Here is a 15,662-nt window from a genome sequence, read left to right on the forward strand (position 1 = left end):
CTTGACGAAATCTTCTTTAACTGGACCTCTTAGAATTTTAATTGAATACCCCTGGCGTAGAGTCTTGTGTGAGGTGTCAACTCAGCAGGGAGGTTACATTTCATTAGTGAGGATTTGCAGTGTCTGAGTGTTGTGCACATGCACGGTCACAAGGAGCGGTGTGCGCCAGGAACCCCGACAGGCGCAGATTAGCGAGGGACCGTCCAACGCTGCTTGCAGCTTTAATTTAAAGTTGTGACCATTATTTTAATAATTATTAGGGCTGTAACGATAGACCAAACCCAGGAATTGGTTTGTATCACGATTTTTTTTGACCTACAATTTGATACAAACCTTGATTTTTATTTATTTTTTTTTTTTTATTTTTTTTGGGTGGTGGGGGGTGCAGGAGAGCTATAGTCAGTAAATGTAACAAAACTTTTATTTTACCACATGGTATTGTTTTTTCATTGTTTAGATCCCACTTTGCAACACAGTTATACAACCTTATTTTACCTTATTTATTGATATTGATTGAGTTATCAGTAACATTAACTGTATAGATAGATTGTAATTGAGCTATCTTCCACATATTGTTAGGTTATAAGTTATGAATATCTTATGGCAGTTGTTGAGATAATGAGAAAAGGCTGATAAAGTTGCCAAATGTTTTTTTTCTTTTTTCTTTTTAATTAAGTCCGTTGCTCAGGGCAACATATGAAGGGCTGTACATGTGTGTTTCCATAGTGGACCAATGCACTTTAAATTATTTTAGATGATACCTTTTTTTTGTTATTCCTTATCAACTATAATTTTGGGAGGATTGTACAATTTTAAGAACATATTCTAATTATAAAATCCTCCCAAATTAAAGTCTTAGTTCGCTGGACGAGTAACTATAGAGCGTAGACTACTGTACATTCATGTAAGATCAGGGAGAGGACACCCCAAGGGTTTTTGACGTTATATTTAGCTTGGTGAAAATGACGGATGAATATACTCTGTGTGCATGAAATTGATGACTTCATCTTTATAGTTTCTAGATTTTAGAGTCCAATTTCCTCTGTCTTTCTTTTCTATATCTATATATACAAGGGAGCAAAGCATAATATATGTAAAGAAGAAATCTTGTCTGGGGAAAAAGGGTTTCAGATAATGGCCGACTGAATGAAAAAAACATAATTTACGAACTACTGCTCTTAACAGAAACCATTCAATGAGTCACTTGTCATTTGCAAAAACGAACAGTTGTACAATTTCCATTAAAAGCGAGAGCAGTGGAAGTTAATATGACTTTGGTAATTTATATTTTAGCCCATGAGAGAGAAAGAGAAAAAGAGTGAAAAAGATTTATCATCATGTTCTAGCGCTGTAGAAAATTGATCTTCATGGCAAATTTCTTGAGTAACATTATGTTCTGCTGACTTTTAAGACAAAGAGTGCAACGGTTAATTTGTGTAAACGATTAGTAGACTAATCATTGAATGGTATGATTATGACGGTTTTAATTCAGAGCAGTGGTCAGTTTAGTTCATACATATAGAGAGAGAGAGAGAGAGAGAGAGAGAGAGGCTACTTATGCATTCAGTCGGTATCATACTTCCACAAGAAGCTGCTGCTCACTCTGTATAAATCAATGCGTATTCCTCGCGGTCTGTTAAGGAAAGCAGTGAACGTGCATCTATCAAAGTTACATCAGCCTGCCTGGACCTAGTCAAGCCTCACTTTATTGGTTACCCTGGATTTATAAATTCTGCTTTCGTGAAACAGCCCCCTAGATTAGGAAGTTTTACGTTTACTTAAAACAATGTTTTGTTTTTGTTCCAGCTTTTTTTTTTTTCACCATATTCTTAATTTCCATAGTAACTCCTCAAAATGTCAGGTGTTTAACAGCAAATGGATGGTAACACTTCTCCAGGCTCGTGTGTGTGTGTGTGTGTGTGTGTGTGTGTGTGTGTGTGTGTGTGTGGTGTGTGTGTGTGTGTGTGTGTGTGTGTGTGTGGTGTGTGTTGTGTGTGTGTGGTGTGTGTGTGTGTGTGTGTGTGTGTGTGTGTGTGTGGTGTGTGTGTGTGTGTGTGTGCGCGCTTAAGGAGGCCTTCTCGTGGCTCCAACATGTCACAAAGCCATGACTTTAGATCATGTCAAAAGGTGCTGCCTGGTGCGTCCCAGCTGAGCCTGATTGACCTTACACAGCACCATAAGCAGGTCATCATAAATCCTCCGTTATCAATGTGGTGCGTTGGGCTGGTCTTTTGTACTACGGGTCATAGTTCAGTGCTTTGCCAAGACACATTGTTTCCTCCCATTACAATTGACTGTTGCAATTAAACAAAAGTCTGATGTCCTCCACAGGATGAACTTATCTAATGAATTGCACGGGTGTCACTTAAATTTTTTTCAGAACTTCACATATCGTCGCTGTTGGGCAGAAACCATGTATGTCCAAAACTGCTACTTTTCAGGAAATGGGGGGGAAGCAGATTTTGAAAAAAACATTTTATTGAAATATTTTATTTAGTTACATGAAAACGCCTTGTCACTGTTCACCTTCAACTCGCCATTCAAGCTATGAGGATTTGCCAACAGATTGAGGACAGATTAGTTTGTATTTTTATACTCAATGTTGGTTATCTTCTCCATATTACAGCTTTTTTATACTCCAGTAGATAAGATAAAAAGAGGAGGCAGAATTGCCACTACTGTCTCTTATAATTTCACCTACTCTTTTTGTGACTTTTTCCCCTTTTATTACTTAGCTGTGGACACACTCCACATGCTTTAGAGGAGGGTCTGGCTAGTCCACACAGCATTCCAGGATGGGAGAAAAACTTGCTCTGGTTTATTATATATTATAGCCCTGGGAAGGAGCTTGTTTTGGTGGAACATGTGTACTTTCAAAGGTTGTTTTAGTGCAACAGAAAACTCAGATTTGACAGACAGTCTAACTAGCTGTCTGGATTTACCCTGCAGAGATCTGAGGAGTCCTCATAAACTGACCGGTGTTTAAAGTGCCAACACAAAGAAAACAGAAGGTGACATCTGGCCAAAATAAGGGTCATCCGGTGGAATTTCTGGCAGCACCACAGCAATCCCGGAAGTGGAACGTCGTGGATATAGACTAGTTCCATGCTGACTTTGCTTTTTGCTCAGTTTTTTGGTCTCCACCATTTCCTGTAGGAAAAATCTGGTACTTCACAAGTTAAATGCTCCACCGGTACACCAGCTAGCAGTTAGCTTTGTTCTGGGCAGGTAGTGTACAGAGGGTATATCGGAGCTGTTTTCGCCTGCTGCAGCTGAATATCAAGAGCTATGAAACAAAGCAAAACAAAACCGTAAAGACGGGACATAAAAATAGAACAATGAGTTAATAAATGCTAAAATGCTGAGGGGAACTGTAGTGTTGGATGATAATTGTCTGTCGGTTTGTCACCATGAGCAACTTACTTTACATAACATGTAGAAAATGTGTCTGCTGTTCTTTTAAGAAAATTGAGTAGTGCAGCTTTAACATATTAGGTATGAAAATGAATGATAATTTCAAGCCAATCTTGTGAATGAAATGATTGTGTAATGTTTACAATACTGATGAAGCCAGTTTCAAAATTGTTTGTGTCTTTATGTATCAAAAAGATTTATAAACGCATGTGTATTAAGGTTCAGAATGTATGAAGCGTAGTCCCCTTTGTGAAGTGCCAGATCCATCATGCTGTATCAGTTCAGGTCGTCTCTTAAGAGGGAAAGTGCTACGCTCTTCAATACGTCACTATTACTATTGCATCCAATTCCCTTCTGGGACTTCAGTCGTTAGGCCTCTGATTATATGTTGGCATAAATACAGCACTCCTTGGTTCATAAGAATGAAATATTTTTGGCTCGTGCTGAATTTAATCTTTTTATTGAAGTAAAGTCCCTACAAAAATATTTCTCTCTCCCACTGTCTTGGTTTTGCACTCATGCCAGTGTCTCTAACATACATCATAAATTCTAGGCAGGCTAAACCCATTCCCTAAAATCTGCAAATTGAAATATGTCGTGTGGCAATAACTGAGCTTGTAACTTAGACCTTGATTGTGCAAACATTTTCAAGTGGCTCATACACATAAATTGTGAATGTGAGGTTTCTTGTTAAGTACATTTTTGGTAAATTCTTGGTAGTCCAGTTGGAGTTGAAAGTAGACTAGAAAGTGGACTCAAAGTCCATGTGCTTTTACACATGGGCAGTCATAGCATGTTCTCCATCAGGTCACAAATCCAATCCAAGAAAAATCAATGCACAATTTAATTTCATACCTGATTTTGATGTGGAATTCTTGGCATTGGCTCATCTGTTCCACACTTCCCAAAGCTTCGTTTTGTTGTGATACTCAACCAACTTAGCGTTGAATTCCAGTGAGAATCCGACTCATTAAAATGTGTTTATATTGCAATCAATTTTCCCCTGCCACAGTAAAAAGGCTACTCCAGTCTTATATGAGGCCAATATTCCATCCCTCTGAAGTTTGAACAGCCTTCTTATTAGGAAACAGTTCCATGCGAGCCCTGGCACATGATTTACTTTTACTTGTTACTTGTTGAGTACTTAATAGTACAGTATTTTATGTAGCCCATGTTAGTTTTCCATTGTAATTTAATGGCCAGTCCATTGAAAGTCCTCTGTGCTTTGAGATACTATATAAAATAAAAAGCCTTGATAGATTTATATGCTTAGTGCAAATAATAAATCTAAAGCACATATGTAATTCAATAAATCTGGATTACATTAAGAGAAATGCATCTCAGATTCAATTTAGGACTTATGAGGCTTAAATTATGAAAGACGATTACTGTCTGCCTTCTGCCATGACTGCATGAGAACTAAAACTGATTGAAGCGTTTCATCAAAACCCACTGACAGTTAATAGAAGTCACTTTTATAAATAAACTGCCGTTAAAATAACTATTAGGGGAGATGAGCATTTTGGGGAGATGATGGCTTGCCTTACAGACTTAAAAGCCAATTGAGGTCAGCATCACGGAGTATTTATTTTCATCTGCAACGCAATTGCAGAACAGTTGCAGCTGTTCTTTAGCGATTAGCTCGACACATCATGTGGTGTGTACAAAGTGCTACCAGGCTAACAGCTGAGTCAAAAGGAGAGGGCCAGACCCTCCTAATGGGATTTTCAGTGGAAGACTTTCTTCTGTTCTTTTTAATTCCCTGCCACTGTCTCAGTGGGTCTACGTGAAAAGTAAAGTATCCTCCCTTAAAAGTCTCAACGAGAAGTGATTTGCATTATATTATTCAAATTGCAGTTAAGTGCATAATACTCTCTAATTACACGATGCAGTACGGAGTGTGTTTTTGAATTAATGTATTTCATTTTTAGGCAGACCAACCGAATAAATCACACAAAATGAATACTGGGAGGTGGCTAATGTAAAATAGTTCCTGGTACTGGCATTTTACAGCAAGAATGAGGAAATGCACATTTGTATGTGCAAGTAAATATTTGAGCATATGCGCGTGCATGTACAGTACACCTCTGTTTCCGCCTGCTTGTTGGTCTGTACTGTATGTGTGTAGCGTATACACAAGGGAAAATCTCTGCTGTGTGAGATCCTGGTCAAGTAGCATTTGCAAATTAATTTCCCAGCACTCGTTTAAACGCAAACCTGATGGACATTGTTTGTCGATAGGGCATTGAGGAAGGTACTTGATTTTCAATTAACTACCTTTCAGTGAACCAATTGCCTTGATATGGTAATAGCCATTAATTTGGTGTGCTAGGCATGTTAAAAATAGTGTCTCTAGGATGCTGAAATAGCTACAGTTAAAGCTGCAGAGAATAACATTTTTATTGTCATATTTCACCGAATGACCATAATAAACCTGTAAGTGATGTTTGTGACTCAAAATCAACGGGTCTGTTAGTTTTTACTGTACGTTTAGACTGAACACAGCCCTGGGTTAGAATAACAAGGGACTGCATTGTCGGGGCTGCGTACTGTAGTTTCAGCGTGATGATAATATAGAGCCTAAGAAAGCTGCTTTGAGTATTCAATTCACGAGTTTAACACTGCACAACATTCTATAATACCATCTGGAAGGATTTTACAACAGAAAAGTTCTCACAGTGACGATCAGTTCTTTCTCTGTTGCAACAATCGCCAGATAAACAGTAGAATTCATGTTATGGAGTAAGCTACAAGGAGTGTATGCTTGCATGTAGGCCTGCACAATTCGGGGAAAAAATACAAATCACGATTTCTTTATTTTTTATTTTTTGGACCATGACAAAACAAAACAAATTGGCAGTACCAAGAATCAGCACCGGTGGTTGCTTTTTGCTACACAGGTTTGTTTTTATCTCTGCCTAGCTGAAGTGGGAGTTGGGTTATGGCTGTTATGGAGTCGAAATAATACAGGCCCAGGATTTACAGAAGGAAAAAGTGTTAGACAGCATTCATACCAGCGTTAGGGCTGCACGCTACTCTTAATCTGCTTTCTACAGTGTAAGCAAAGGTAATGGAATGAATATGAGAGATAAAATGTAATTTCCACTTTGTTCCACTCTCAGTCAGCAACTGCACTGTAAAATGTTCTGGTCACCACTTATTTAAATTATTTTGAATTTGCATTTATGTAGGTGTCAGTAGTGTAGACAGCTTTTTACTTTAACTCATAGGAAGTCATTAACAATGGCCTGCAAAACACTGTCATCTTGTAACGACACCCATGTGTGTTTGTCTGGTGTCTTCAGCTTGTTTTTATTACTTACGTAGCCGCCTTGATTAATTAGCATATAAAGAGAATTCCACCGACTTTGCTGTAAACGTCTTGCCGCTGCAGAGAATGACATTTAAAACGTTTTACATCTCAACTTCAAGCCCAGAGTGGCAGCCTCTTTACTTCTAGGAAAGAGTCATTTTGGGGAATGGCTTCCAAGAACTCCCCCTTACATCAGCATGAGCGTAAAGGAGGATGAGTGGCAAGCAATGACAATGTTACAGTGCTGTTTTCACAGCTCAACAGGAATCACCACCTTTTCGATGTGAGTGCAATCACACAAACATGGACTCCAACTGTGGAAAGAGAAACACCGATATCACCACACACATCCACAGGGCCTTAAAATACACTTGCACCCCTAAATATGCGCCCACTTAACTCTTAATTATCATGGATGCTCCATTCATCAATTATTAAGCACACTCTAGGCGTTGCTTATGGTATTTTTTGGGGAGGAAGCTTTATCTATTATTAGAAGGTAGATGTCTAGTTTGGGTGTCTTTGAAATAATTTATTGTGGCCCCAGAGGCAGTTTATGTGCTGTCTGTATTTAAATCAACTGCAATGTCTCAGCAAAATGAGGTGGTTTTGTCTGTTCTTATATTTTGTATCCATTCGGATTTCAATTACTTTCTAGCTGGCAAACAAGACCCTTTCGATACTGTCAGACAGATGTTACAGTAACACTGCAGTGCAGGCACTTATCGGCACAGTCTACTGCATTACACCTTGATTTCATCAGTACTGTCATAATCTATTTTACCAAAGGGAAATTGGGATATTCTGAATCAGGAGTTACAGTATTTAAATGACGTAACATTCAGACATCGGACATCTTAGATTACTGTACAGCTAGTTGTAATGATGGCAGAATGACAGAAATGCATATTATAGCAAAATCTAAGGCCAACTGTGGACATTTCAAGAAAAGAGAAGATCTGTTTGGATATACTATAAGACATTGTATATAGTGGCTTAAAACAAAATAAAATACCTCAATATCACTGTACTGTGACAGGGCTTGAAAATCGCCTCTCAGCTTTAAAACAAATGCTTTCAATTTGGGACAATCCAAGCATCACCAAAGTGAGACATTGCGCTGGGTGAAGTAGGTATACTGTATTTCAGAAGGAGAAAGAGAGACAGTGAAAGGCTTTTGTGGTGAAATCAGCAGTGTTGCTTGTCAGCTCCCCAGTAATGGAAAATGTATTTAAAATGGGGTCTACTGGATCTCATTTTACGAATCATTAATAATAGATTGGTGCCATCAATTCTAATGATGACGGCTGCCCTATTATAAGGCCAGCGTTTGGGAAATTTCTGTTGACTTGGATCAATTAATTCCCCTTTCTCCCTATACATAAAACATCTGTTTGGCTTCTTGAAAAACAGCACTACATTAAAATAAAGGACCTTGGTTCTGTAGCCTCACTGGTTGGGTGGGTGACCTATTGAACCTCTATTTGCTGTTGCCGTTGACTGCTGATACCAAGAGACAGAGAGGGGGGAATGCTAAGCTCAAGGCACAACCTACAATAGCTGAGTTAAAGACCCATGACTGTACACGCTCCAGCCATATGACCACACTAATAGAAGAGATTATTTGGAGTACTGGGGGCATTATGGTTAGATGATCATGGATATGTCCTTGAACAACATCCATCACTCATTTTTCGCCCTTCGCTTCATGCCATGTTTATGAGCTTGTCTTGATACGCAGTCATTATGAGGATTCACTTTCAGATACACAGCATGCAGGTAGGTCACTGCACATGAGCACAGGTTATCTCAGAGAAGCATTAAACAGGGTGCCATTTATTAACTTTAAACTATTTTCACAACATTGTTATTTACATTTCTCATGACATTTCTCATGGCTTCCAAAATTGGTGATGTTGAAAATGGTGCACTTTTGGATATTTATCCTGCAGGATAGTTCATAGGAATGTTTATGGACCTATGTGGGACTAATAATGTAATACCTAGCTCTAAAGCAGCTGAAAGTCTTGATTTAATCACAGTAAAGCTGCGATTAAATAGCAGCCCTGGCCACAGCCAAAACATTGTGTGTGTGTGTGTGTGTGTTAAATGCTTGTTTTACATTAGGATTAGACATAATCATTATATATATTTGTTTATTTAATCAAGATTAAGATTTCTTCTGTGTAACATCAAAAGTCCCAGTTCAGAACTAGTTTGAATTTAACCAGGAGAACTATGCTGGATGACTGTAACCTGTGCTAATCGGAGCTTGGATATGGTAGAACACCTTAGCATCAGCTCAGCCATCTGCAATACACACAGCATTATTATTAAAAACGCTGGTGGCACCACACACACCTTGCTATACATTTAAGAATGCTACTTACTGTATGTGCGCACTGATTGTAAAGTTACCACCAGAAACCATCAACCTGAGGCTAATGCTAGCATTGGCAGCTCACCCTACTTCCAACACCCTCACTCATAACTCCTGTTGAAGGCAATAACTAAAGCGTGCTCATATAGTTTTGTTAAATACTACATTTAGATGGATGGCATTGACCATGTAACCTAGGTGAAAAATACGCACTCAGCACAATTTCAGCGACAATTATTTTTCTTGGCCGGCTAAAACGTTACCCAGTGTACTGAATCATTGCCTGTGTTTACTGCTGCTGGCGAGGACCTTATCTTCTGTGGTATTTCTTTCTTAGTACTTAAAATAAAAACTGATGAAATATCTTTTTTTCATATTACTCAAAACTAATGATTAAATTCATAAACCAGTAAAATACAAAAGTCCTGTTAAATCTTTGCTGAATCAATTTATAATCCCAGCTGAATTAATCATATCAAATTGATTTTGAATCACAGCAAATCATATTGTTACACATTATTTTATTGTGGGCAATGTATGCTTCTAGATCAGTGGTTTACCACTACATGTATTTAAACCACGGTAGTCTTTCATCGATATGGGACGCCATGCCCACCAACACAACATAGACCTACATTTCACCCTTTTTGTTTACAAATGACAATAGCCACAGGAATAAGCATCAATACTAAATTATTTAATATTGGACTATTCTCACTGAAAGAATACAATGAAGAGAGATGTACACACATAATGTCAGAATTTACTTCTCTCTTAATATATTTATAACATCACTGCTCACTAGTGTAGCTCCTTCACTACCATCTTTGTGTTGAAGCTTTCCTGTATTGTTTATTTTGCAAAGACGTTCATGTGTGTTTAGCGCCCTCTCTAAATCGTGCATACTGTAGTTCATGTGTTATGCGTGTTATCACTTCTTCCAGCTCTTTGAAAGCTTTAAAGACCACAGCTTCTTCTGCCAAATGGGGCTTAAAATGTATTGGCATACATTTGCAATAAATGGCCACTTCTTCGATGTTTGTTTGTCAGACTGAAATATTATCTTGAATTTCAAATTCTTCTGAGTAATGTGTCTGAGCTGATCAGTGTCCCGATTTTATCGGTAATTTCATCCAGCGATAAAATGTTTTAGCAACATATGCTGTGTGTGGCCTTCAACAAGCATTATCTTTGAAAACGATAAAACAACCTGCCCCTTTTCTCGTTTAACATGCTCTGACTTACAGAGTGGGACAGACTTTAAAATTCATATTGTTATTCTCAGCATTAAGCTTGATGAAAGATTATGCTGTGTCGCTGTACAGCCAGGTTATCTACACTCAAGAGGTGCTGAAGGGGTCACCCGAGATACTGCATGTCAGACACCAAAGTGAAGCACGAGACATGCCTTACATAATTTATAATGTCACCGTTTACAAATGTAGAAACCTGCAGGCCTTTAGCAACCCTGGTCAAACTAGCAATTTCTCAGTCCCTGACGATTTATTAGATTATTATTATGCTCTCTGGGAAGCAGGGTTGAACAGGGTTTCCAACTACTTTCCATTAAAGTTTTGAGGACCCATTTAGGGATAGGGAATTCTGTATTTTACGATTTAAAGCAAAATTTGTCAGTAGAGAAAGTGTCTAATTATGTGGTGGATGAATAAAATTAAACAATGTAATAGGATCAAAATCTTTGTTTGAAACATTTATCATATAAAGTGCTTCAGTACAGTTATAATTAAGCAGTAGCTCACAGCAGGCCATAGTATGTTGTGCACGGTTTTCCCTCCCATTGTATGGCTTAGGTGCAGCGCTTAAGCTTATTGATATAAAAACAACGTGGAGAGCATCTGGACTAGCTGATGCACGGGTCGGGCATCCGCTGACGTGTATGTTGGGCACCCAGTGGCACCTCAAACCCACACGGTAGTGAGAGTGCAGTGGAGAGAGAGAGATAGAGGGGGGAGGGGGTATTTTAGGCCTTTATTTCCATAGGACAGAGGAAGACATGAAAGGGGACAGAGAAGGGGAATGACATGCAGCAAAGGAGTAAACCTCCATAAATGTGCGCCTGCTCTACCAACTGGAGGTGTTTTTCGGTGATTATGCTGGGTTATGTGGTTAATATATCATGGTTTAATCAATCAGATTTCGCTGGAATTGTGAGGACTATGGTTGACTGCTCCTCAGATCTAGCAAGACTATCTGTCCAATCTCAGTTTTTCTCTCGCACGACTTTTTGCAAAGCTTAGCGCTGCCCACAACAATTGTGATTGGTTAAAAGAAATGCCAATAAACCAGAGCACATTTTTCACCCATCCTGGAATGCTCTGTGGACTAGCCAGACCCGTTTCCGGTTTGCTGTGTGTGGATGGTCTGGAAAAACAAGACTACGCTTTCAATATGTGCCTGCACATTGTGTCAATGACAATACAAGTCATTACGAGTCAAATTTTTTTACCATTTCACGTCATTGTACTTACACAAACTCCTTCTAAAGGTAAACCCAATAAAACTTACATTTTTTTCTGTGCAATCTAAAGACTTCATCAATGAGAAGTTACTAAAAGTTTGAGTTTTTGTCAAACAATGCTGTTGTGGCTGGTTTTGTAACTTTCCATAACTCATGGTTTGTATTATACACTTGTGGACACAGGCAGTGGTACAAAATTGGAAACACATAATTTCTACACACGCGGGAACTTGTGTGCACAGTGTCCAACAGTCTCGCAAATGCATGGTCGCTTCAACTGGCATCCAGCCAGCACCCCTGACGTGCGCGGAGGTTTGAGTGCCGGTTCATTGCCGCTCACAACTTATATCTTTTTTTGTGTTTCACGTGGCATCTTGATTCCTTTCAGTGATCCATTTTTTTTACAATAGCGACTATTGCCTGGTTGATCGGTGATAAGACTTGCCTTCCAATTAAACAGACTGGTGATGTGTGTCACAATCAAAACGAGCCACTTCCTTTTCATTTGTATTTGCTTTTAAAGCCACTTTCAGCTCCAGTCAGCCTGGGCTCCAGCAAACCTGTGGTGCCGATGCTTTTGAAATGTTTCTCTGAAAAAAAGGTAATTACCTCTATTCATCTGTAACCTATGGTAAATTAATGGTTTCTGCCACGTAATAACTGAGGCAGTGTCCGCTAAGTCACTAAAGGATGTGCTACTTGCTGTGTAGTGATGCATGCTGAATAGACACTGCAACTGGAAATCTATGCTCCAATTCTAGTTAGAATAATTTTTTTCCACATTGCCATTCTCAGCCCGACACCACTGATTAAGGCACAAGACTGAGAACACCCTCCCCGTGCCTGCCTTGTCAGGCCACTGCTCAACTCGTGTGCCAGATCTACTGCCCGAAGCAACAAATGAGTCACGTCTGCATGCACGCAGCCAGGTCTCGTAACCAGGTCTTACTGAAACTGGGCTAGCCCTGTAGCCTGCAGGCAATCTGTGACCATTCCCGTAAAATTGATCTATCAATACTGACAACAGGCACACCGAAAGCATTATGATCAATGTTACAAAAAGTGTTGTGGTCGCCTCAGGTTGTGTTGAGCTTTGAGTCTGCATGCATTCTGACCTGCACCTCCATATGGGGGGGGGTCTCAAGAACTGAATTAAAAAAAAAACAACAAAAAAAACTGACCTTTGACATCCAGATGAATATTTGCATGACTGTTTGACAGGAATATATTTATTGGTTTGGGAGAATGTAATCATGCAGTGCACTGACTGTATGTAGTTATTACAGTACACTAAGTGAACAATAAATGTCATAGCATATTGAAAACCAGTATTGAATCATATGCATACAGTATGTAATCATATTTTCCGGTCGTAGCATCCGTCGTCATAGTCTACAGCATGCGGCACGAGTACAATGCCAATATAATAGCATTTGAAATGTCTTTTGTCATGTTATCTACATTTTAAACAGAAATTGAATATTTGCCTAGTGTCCCGTTCTGGGGTTACATTAAACTGTAAACCTATGCTACTGCTGTTTATGAGGAATGCCTTAAAAAAAGTAGAGCTGTGATTTACAAACATTAGCCTCTTGGGTAGAACACTCTGATCTGAATCATGCCTAAGGCTTGCCATTGATGTGGAGCAGTCTGCTTGGAGATGCTGTGCTATTATCTGAGGAAGCATGCGAAAATAGGTTTTTATTGTCCAATGCGGCTGTTTTATTGCCACGTCTTACCCCTGACAAACAAACGTACCAGAGACAGCTGCACAGATCGCACTTAGCGAGCAGCCACTCAGGCTGACAGAAGTCATACTGAAATAAAGGGCATCTCAGGTAAAAGGCGGTGTCCAAGACATTTCCTCAACTAGATTGGCTTAGATTAAGACAAACAAGGCTGTTTCCCTCCCAACTACAAGCCCAGTTGTGACATTTGCATCCATTTAAATGCTTTTAAGTGACAGCTACCATGTTTAGTCCTTTTACTTAGGTACTTGTGCTATGGCTTTCTTCTACTTCAGTTATTCAGGTCCTTGTTGGACAGTATTGCACCTCTCTCCCAGGCTTTTTTTTTTTTTTTTACACATCATCTCATTTCTTACAAGCCAATCTCATCAAGGAAAAAACTCTTCCTATCAGTCGACTAGTTACATTTTCAAGTTCAGAATGATCTGGGACTCACAGAGCTTTCAGGCTTCATTGATTCTCTGTGGCACGATGGATTTGATTTGATAACACTCATGTTCTTAAAACACGAGCTGTGTCTAATAGTGATTCAAAAGCATATTCCAGATAGGGCAACAATTATAATATCACTATGTCATGTGTTTTCAGTGTTGGCCACTGCATAGTTTTGCATTGAGGGCCTTGTAGACAAATTTTCCTACTCAGGTCATTGAACATTTTTTTGTGCATCTTTTCTTGAAAAAAAAATCCTGTATTGCACAGGAAATAATGTTATTTATATGTCTGTCTGTCTGTCTGTCTTACATACATGTAATGCCGTGATTTGAAAGGTTTGACTAGCCCGTCCACTACGTAGCAAATTTGCAAACTGATTCATCTGACAAAGAATCTGATGAACCTCAACAAAAAACAAAAAGCTAATTTGTGAGGTCACATTTTCATTATTAGGATGATGTATAACTACATAATATGTTAATTACGCAAAACATGACTAATTATTTTTAGTTTTGACAACCAAATGCTGCTGATTGTTTTCCAGCCGGTCTGACACTTAAAAGTTAGTGTTGAGGCGTGGTAGGTCAAGTTGACTTCAGCGTAGCATGTTGAATCAGTGATCCGAGCTCCATAATAGATAATAAGGGACTCATCGAGGTGTGATTTTTTTTTTTTTTTTATTAGTCAGATTCCAGTTATGTGTTATTAGATTTAACACTAAATATCTGCAACCTCCTATACTTCTACCCACCTGAGTAGTAAGCTGTTCCACACAGATTCCAAGTAAGCAAGTGTTCCATCAGAGATGGCGGGATATTTTTACTTTAAATAAATCTCCAAACAGAATTTCAAAGTATGTTTTTCTGTCTGGTATATGGGATTATTTTGGGGGATTCTGCTTATTTTGGTTTACAAATTAAGTCTGCTTTGGATAAACTTCTCTGCCTCAAGCTTCTTAACAGGATCCGACCAGTGTTGTTGCATATTTTAGCCTGCAAACCACATGCATTTTATCATCTGTTTTTATACTACACGTCAAACATGCTTTTCTTGCTTTCTTTTAATTTCCATGTTTTATAAAAATCGACTAGCTGGAGATGTGTGATCAATCAACACTGTGTCTGCTCTTGTTATTGTCAGTGTTATCTTATTGTTGCATGGTAATGTAGTGCATACTTTTTGAATCCAATCTATATTTTCAATAGCATTAGCAAGGTAAGATGCCAAAAATGGCACTTTAATCTCAATGATTTTGTGTACATTTCAATTTATACAGACATACTTGAAGCGTGAAGTGGACAATTTAGCAACACCACTGACAGTACAATCTTTTTTTTTTTTTTTGTGGTTGGACAAAGGGTGTTTAAAATTTACAAAGCTGATGAGGATAAAGTTAGAACAAAAGAAGTAATTTGCAAGTTAATAGTGCTTAATCAGTTTGTTGCATTAGTGCCTGTTATGACAAAGCGATATGGGCAGAGGGATTTGGACAAAGCGGCTTTAGAGCAGATGAAAAGGCCAGGGCCCAGATGTGATAACATTACAGTGAGTTTAACATTGTGCTGGTTGAAGGTGAATGAGTATGGACTCTTTAGCCAATAATGTGGATAATTATGCTTAAATATACAGTAGTTAAATAATCAAACAACTGAATGGAGAGCAGGCCGATGTTGGAGAGCAGGCCACACACCACACACAGTAACCATTCACCTGATCAGCCATCCAGTAAATAGTCCCTGCTTGTGTACAGACTAAAATGTATTATATCGCTTATATGGCTATTCCCGGGAGGATTATTTAAATAAAGCCCTTTCCCCCTTACACGCTGACTTAGCTTTTCCAAAATCTGGAATCTGAAGAGAGAGATTTCCAACCTGTAGCTAATATCTGAAT

At 38.8% G+C, this 15,662-nt stretch overlaps 1 long non-coding RNA gene across 1 annotated transcript; it reads left to right on the plus strand.

Moving 5' to 3' along the window:
• The first annotated feature begins 1,169 nt into the window (after positions 1-1,169).
• On the plus strand, positions 1,170-15,218 carry LOC116697104 (uncharacterized). The gene is made up of 3 exons (XR_004333918.1): positions 1,170-1,229; positions 5,747-5,750; positions 15,207-15,218. It is a non-coding gene; the product is annotated as an uncharacterized LOC116697104 (long non-coding RNA).
• The last annotated feature ends 444 nt before the right edge of the window (positions 15,219-15,662 follow it).

This window comes from Etheostoma spectabile, chromosome 10 (assembly GCF_008692095.1).
Source record: "Etheostoma spectabile isolate EspeVRDwgs_2016 chromosome 10, UIUC_Espe_1.0, whole genome shotgun sequence".
In the NCBI taxonomy this organism is placed as follows: Eukaryota; Metazoa; Chordata; class Actinopteri; order Perciformes; family Percidae; genus Etheostoma; species Etheostoma spectabile.